The sequence below is a fragment of the Cydia splendana genome, chromosome 9 (assembly GCF_910591565.1).
Source record: "Cydia splendana chromosome 9, ilCydSple1.2, whole genome shotgun sequence".
Classification (NCBI taxonomy): Eukaryota; Metazoa; Arthropoda; class Insecta; order Lepidoptera; family Tortricidae; genus Cydia; species Cydia splendana.
The window spans coordinates 16,832,690-16,839,635 of NC_085968.1; the positions used below are offsets into that span (position 1 = coordinate 16,832,690).

At 38.5% G+C, this 6,946-nt stretch overlaps 1 long non-coding RNA gene across 1 annotated transcript in view; it reads left to right on the forward strand.

The window, feature by feature from the left end:
• Positions 1–6,946, forward strand: part of LOC134793767 (uncharacterized) — a 324,508-nt gene that overhangs the window by 290,960 nt on the left and 26,602 nt on the right. The gene's annotated exons all lie outside the window — the stretch shown is intronic.

Consider the following 6,946-nt stretch of genomic DNA (forward strand, 5'->3'; position numbering starts at 1 on the left):
TAATAGGGATATGTATTTCCCACATACGGCACTTCAAACATGTGTTCTATTTTCGACGAGTAAGACTGACATTCGATTGTCATTTATGAAATGTCAGCCTGGTAAAGAGTTAACAGTTTCTCTATTGCACGAATATGGAAGATTTATATGTAAGTAAGTAGAGACTGTAGAGAGGCAGATAATGAATTTTCAATTTTTGCGGCACTCAGGGTCGCAAGCCAAGGTACCTATGGCATGGCTAGGCCGGGGAATTGGCAAGTTTAAATTAAAATGGAACTTTAATAAAATTAAGTCCTGATATTTTGAAGTGTACTCTGTCTCTTGTCTAACAACCTTGTTTTGTGTAGGTACAGAAAACTTTAATTAAGAAAGTTTCGTTAGTTGATATTTCTTCGTTCGTGGTTAAATTTAATTTTCGTCTTTAGTTTTTCACTGTAAAACTGGTGCTAAAGTTTATGTTATGATTTATAAAGCTTTAATATACTTATAGGTAGGTAAGTACTATAAATATCCATAAAACAAATGAAGCTTTTAAATAATTTAGTTAGGTACCTACCTGCCCCCTAAAATCTGCAAGTTCATATCATGTTTAATTGTCGAAACATGTGGACTCTTTGGAATTATACAATAGGTACATATATAGCAAAGGTAAATAAATAATAAAATATATAACCATTTTGTAAAAACAAATCGATATGTACCTAAAACAACCGTCGCATTATTAAACGTCATAAGCGTGTTATTTAATGTTGTGTTAAGTACGGTGTATTCGGGTAATTACGACTGCTTCAAAATGTCGGCTTATTCCGAAAATCACCCATAATTCCATCATATAAGAGTCCATTTTTGGAATTAGCCGACATTCTGAACTTTTCGGAATTACCCGAATACATTTAGTACCTTACCTTCATATATTATATACTTATATGCATAATCTACTGTAGGTATGTATACCTATATCAGATCTGTGTAGGTACTTATTTAATCGCATACATTTGCAGTGAAAACCTGCCTAAGTAATATACTTACCCAGGCGATACTTTCCAAATTTGCCTACTTATCAACTTTATCATTAATTTCCCGAACTCTTTTCCCATAAAAGACGACACATACGTGTACGCGTACACTTATCAGCATGCAACAATAATGTTCCCGTCTAATATATTGTGTAAGTAGAGAAGCCAGGCGGGTTATCATGCAGATTGCGGCGAATCAATATAGGCGCCTCGCCGCTGACGACGGATGACGATCAATAGCCTCCCAGCGGAGCTGTCTCCGCATTGAGGGGCTTCCTCGAATACCAGATATAAGTACACTTCATACAATGCATGAGGGTCTTGTCTGTACGTGCAGTGGGATTTTAACTTTTATACCGGGTACTTTTGATGTTAACGTCTAGGTTTTATACCTCTACATTCGATAGTCGATTTATATGTTGGACCTAACCTAATGTTAGGAAAATATTACGTATCTTATATTATTATACATTTTTATTCGATAGAAAAAGAGTTTGAGAGTGATTGTAGGATTATTAACCTTGTATTTTCCGTACGTCCAGTAGCTTAAACGACATGATGACTTTATAACTTATAAGCGTATAAGTCTTATAACGTCCGAATTTATAGGACCAAGTGCATGGTTCGTTTACATTGAGTTAGAATATATATGTAGGTATTTAACCATTGCTAATTATGAAAAAAATTGTGCCTAAAAAATCAGCTTGAATTTATTCACTCACGAAAAACAAATGCTGGAGTCTGTGCGGAAAGAGAAGAGTCGTGAAATGTATATCTAGTGCGCGGCAAGTCACCACCTGCCTCGATAATGTCTAAAACATTGTTATGGTAGGTATGGCAGGTGTCCGACCTCTCTACAATAGCCCAGTCTCATTGTCCACCCAAACTTCAATCTATAGACCGGTATACTGTTCACTTTTTCTACAATGCCTGCTGAGACCGGTTCATGGGTGTCTATTGTTGCACCTGTGAACGGGTTCCAGCAGGCGTTCTACATGACATTAAAGCTCTCCAAGGGGCCTCTACGTGTTGGATCGATATCCCCACGCAAGCCTATCAAAAGACCGGGATTTTTGGCCTGTGAAATCCAAAATGGAGTACAAATAATAATAATAACCCCGTGGGGGCAGCTTGTGGCGAGCTGACGGTGAGTGGCGACACCGCGGACCCCTATTCTAGAGGGCACTTTCATCTGGCCTTCGCCTCTGTGCTTGCCTTGACATGGCCGGCCAGAGTGGAGTCGCAAGAGCGGGACCTATGCTCCAGGTTGGAAGTGTAAAATGTCATAACGCCGGCGGCCTGCTGAACGGATTACCGGGATCTGGCTACCGCAGACTCACCTCTCGACAACCTCATAGCCACTCCAAAGTGTGGCCCTGATGTTGTCGCACTGTGCGTGCGACCATTGCGGGGCCCACTCAATGAGTTGGCGAGTCACCACCTGTCTTTTACAATTTTGGGACTGATTGTCATGGCAGGTGTCCGCTAGTCTCCTCCCATAGCCCGATATCCAGTCCATCCAACATTCAAATCAATAGCCTATGATATGACCTTAGTTCCCATCGCAGCACAAAAGTGCTGCACTGAAATAGTCTTTGTACCTGGCGGGAACCATCTCCGGATGTATCATATTGTGCGCTCGGGGATGGTATCCGCCACGTGTATCCCTTGCCTTTAGATTAAATTGTCTTAAAGGGCCTCTGCGCTGTTGGCTTCGGCCCCACGCATGCTTCCCAAAAGTCCGGGACCCCATGGTCCCGAGATGTGGAAAGGACAAACAAATAATAATAATAAACTTCCAAATCTATAGCCCATGACCTTAGTTCCCATCGCAGCACAAAAGTGCTGCACTGCAATAGTCTTTGCACCTGGCGGGGACCATCTCCGGATGTATTACATTATGCGTTCGGGGATGGTATCCGCCACGTGTATCCCTTGCTTTTAGATTAAAGAGTCTTAAAGGGCCTCGGCGCTGTTGGCTTCGGCCCCACGTACGCCTCCCAAAGGTCCGGGACCCCATGGTCCCGAGATATGGAAAAGACATACAAATAATAATAATAAAAGGGCCATATGTACTGCAAAACATTATACATGTGCGAATAGGTAATTCGCAGCTAGGTCATTTTCGAAATTCATCAAATGTTGCATTATAGGTAATTCGATCGTGTTTTAATTTATCGCCCCTCGTTGCGAATTTCCTATTTTTCGCACTTGTATCGTAATGTACTGTTATGACAAAATGTTAACTCTATTTATATATGAAACGCGTTTATGTCGTATTTACACTGACCTGCTGCGAGATTATTTTAAGAAAATAAAGTTGATCGGCATAAGAATTAAGTACGTGTACATTTGTACAACTCTATACAGGCTGTTTGGTACATCGTTTGCCAAATTAAAACGGCAGTTATGATGAGTCATTTGCTATCTTCTCATGCCTAGAAAAAAAAGGCCATGGTTTTATTTCACTACAGCCAAAGAGAATAGATAGTATAGAGGGGCCCTGTCATAGTAAATTTTGTAGTCACAGTAAATTTACTGCCGTCTATCGACACACGACTAAAACTCAAAATGAAAACGTATAAAATTATCATAAAAATGTATATATATGGATAAATGATTTTACTATTTTTATATCATTTTGACCCATGTTCATTCACTGATATCTATGTGTTAAAATTGTTAAATATGAAACGGTGTCGTCACGCCATCTAGCCGACCATAGGTCAAAGGTGTGTGCGCCATCTATCCGAGGATGACTTTTTCTTGATTTCCGAGGCACGTTTTTTCCTTAGACTTTATTCATCTTATACGAAGTTACATATGTCTTTGCTACAGCGCAAGTAAAAATTTGAAATTAACGAAAAACTGGCATAGAGCTGACAAAAAGAAAGTTCGCAAAATTAAAAATTTCTAGTCCTGGGAAGATAGCAAATGACTCAACCTATCTGCCGTTTTAATTTGGCAAACGATGTACCAAACATCCTGTATTAGAGAGCTGCTAAACTTGAATGACACTGGTTCCTCCCACGCACGTCGCTTGTAAAACAACTGGCAGCTGGAGCAGAAAGGTTCCTGAGTGGCGACAGCATGTGTCGTCCAACAAGATGGACAGACGATCTGGGCAAGATCGCAGGGACCCGCTGTATTAAAACAGCGCGAAATTAATCGTTTAGATTGATTTTGTATTAAGCATATAAACGTTTGCAAACCATATCACAAAGCTTAGAAGTAAAGGAAGAACTGGAAAAACACTCCCACGATTCGCTGTCAACGTCCAAGTATCGGTTGCTCAGTTATTAGAGCGGCGGGCTAGTAACCTGGATTTGCACGTTCAGTTCGAGTCTTACCCGAAACTGATTTTGTTTACTTTTAGTTAATTTACAAGCACAAGTGAAAACCTACCTATTGCCGATCATCAACTACTTACAAGCAGTATTCTTAATTATACACGTTCTTAGAGACTACTTACTTACTCCGTTACCATTTCACCTTCCCCTAGTCTTTTTTTGTCGATAAAGTATTTTTGGAAGGTATTTTGGTCATTGGTACCGTATTACCGGAGTGTTAACGATGAAACCTATTATTTACTCTTACCTACCGTAAAATGGGGTGAGTAGGGTCAAAACTTAAATTCAAACCTCGATAACATTATATTTTTACATATGTAAACTGAATGGTGTATATAATAAGTGTTCCGGACGTTTGTATTTTACTTTTTATTTTATTTTGGGTAGTTCCATTTCATAACTTTGACGATAAAGAGGAAAACCCACCTCACCCCGTAGTGCCTCGTATTTGGGGTGAGAGGGGTTTTCATACAAAGGTGATTTTGGAAGATTGTTGGATCGATTTTTTTTTATTATGCGTATTACCATAGCTCCATTTTAAATTGGAATACATTATTTTTGTAGCAGTAACCTTAAAATCCCTTCTCACCCCCCTCTCAAACCTTCTCTCCCCATTCATAACCCACCTCTCTCCGCGAAACCTACTCACCCCGTTTTACGGTACTCATAATGTAAAAAAATATATAGGTATTTAGTTTTACGGTGGTTTTAATACAACACTGCTCATCTCATTAAAAATCCATTCCATCTTATCCCAACGCACTTTAAATTGGAACCGTCTTTGTAGGAATAGAAATAACTCTGCACCGGTAAACATGAGATTCTAAATCAGGCACTTTATAAGAACGGTAACATTTTGAAGTAAATAGTACCTAGGTAGGTACTAATCGGGCTTGTTGAGGTTATTTTATAATAAAATATTATTCCTTTTATATGCGCTTGCAACTGACATGTTTCAAGTCAGACTCTGAAACATGGGCGCGAGCCAGCCAATAAACTCTATTTCAAAGCATTAAGGTTACTTATTAAGTGTTATTGAAATTATTTTGAAACGGGTCACTCACAACAATATAGACAAGTCCAGTCAAGCGGTAATAACCTAACAAATTAAGATACATGCGGTAAAAAAAAATTTACTATAATTTTGAGTTTCTCGGGAGTTTTGTTGTTTAAATTATTTAAGTGTTCTTACACATACACAACTAGGTACTCACGTGTCTAATTGGTTCAAGTACTCAAGATACAGTCAATTTTATAATCAAGTAACTGTTCCTTCAGCAGTTTTTTAAAGTAGGTATAGTGCTTGTCAACTTTCTTATCAGTAGTTCTGTCACTTCTTAACGGGTATAAAGTTCAACACTTTTAATGATTGATTATATACATGTACAGTCAAGTGTAAAGATATGGGTGCATACAAACTTACTCGAAAATAATTATGTATTATGTATTGTGTGTTCTCAATTCGCTGACATAAGAGCTATGGGACATATTTTTGAGTATGATGAGTGCACCCATATTTTTACACTTGATTGTACCTATATATTAAACTGCTTTAATATGAGTAATTTATTCTACAACCGATACTATGCATAGCACACTTATGATATGATAATAAGGGGGTGATCACACCGTACATATTGATCAACAGACATTGCCTCGTAGCGCCGTAGCGATCCATGCTGCGCTTCGTAGCTCTCCAGTTGCAATATTGCCAATTTGCCTCTCTTTCTTACAAATGAAACAGCGATATCCCGGGCAATAGGGCCATATGACTTTGACATCTCGATTAAAGGACCTGTGCAACTTGACGCTTTGACCTATCTCGTTAATAAATAACTAATTATGCAATCAAACTTTCGTAACCCGAAAATGTTTGAGGTTAATCGGCAGGATGTGTGGCCAGTTCAGCTTTAAACTGATTGCATAAATCATTTAGGATGGATAGGGTAACCGGTGAATTTATACCTACTGTACTTATATGTACTTATTGTATTGAATTGCCGTTTTCGGATCGGTAGAGTCTAATAGAGATCAGACTATCGAAGTTGATGGTCTTGGGTTGGTATCCCGGTAAGGGTATTGACGGCCCGATTCGAACTTTAAAATACGTCAGTTAATAGATCTAGAAACGATAAACAAAAACGTCACTTTTGATACTGACACATCTAATCCATATCGTTTCTAGATCTAATGAGTAATTGCATATCTTAAAGTTCGAATCGGACAGTGAGTTAATAATACCTGTAGTTGAATCTGTTCACCCAGCTCAAATTACACACACTTATTCCTCAGTTACAGTAGTATATAGGTACCTACTTACAGTATGTTTTTTTTACATATTAATAGGTATGTCGTCGAATCGTTTCCTGGTACCCATATCGCAAATCTAGTTTAGTTTGAAGCGAGGTCGAGTTTTGTAAATCCCCAAAATTTTTAATTAGTTGAGTATTAATTGTTATTTAAGTTTATGTAAGTAATTTAATAGTTCAGCGGATTCGTAGCCGGTAACAATACGATGGGAAGATTTCAAGAAACCGTTGAATTTGAGTGGCGAACAACTGGTTGGTGTGAACCTAAGGA